Below are 555 nucleotides of genomic sequence, written 5' to 3'. Positions count from 1 at the left end.
CCCCCCCAAAGCCCCTCCCCCCCGCCCTAAACCCCCTCCCCCCCCCAAAGCGCCTCCTCAGGCCCCTCCCACACCCCATACCCCCCCTCAAGCCCCTCCCCCAGCCCATAACCCCCCCCCCAGGCCCTTCCCTCACCCTAAACCCCCCCCCCAAACCCCTCCCCACCCCGTATCTCCCCCAAAGCCCCTCCCCCATGCCCTAAATCCCCTTCCCCCCCCCCATAACGCCTCCTCAGGCCCCTCCCCCACCCCATACCCCCCCCCCAGGCCCTTCCTCACCCTAAACCCCCCCAACCCCCCCCCCCCACCCCATAACCCCCCAAAGCCCCTCCCCCACGCCCTAAACCCCCTCCCCGGACCCCTCCCCCCCCCATAACGCCTCCTCAGGCCCCTCCCCCACCCCATAACCCCCCCCCCAGGGCCCTTCCCTCACCCTAAAACCCCCCCCCAAACCCCTCCCCCACCCCGTATCTCCCCCAAAGCCCTCCCCCACGCCCTAAATCCCCTTCCCCCCCCCCATAACGCCTCCTCAGGCCCCTCCCCCACCCCATAACC

This window comes from Calonectris borealis, chromosome 38 (genome assembly GCF_964195595.1).
Source record: "Calonectris borealis chromosome 38, bCalBor7.hap1.2, whole genome shotgun sequence".
Lineage (NCBI taxonomy): Eukaryota > Metazoa > Chordata > Aves > Procellariiformes > Procellariidae > Calonectris > Calonectris borealis.
The sequence above is the reverse complement of the archived record's forward strand: the minus strand, read 5'-3'. Positions refer to the sequence as shown.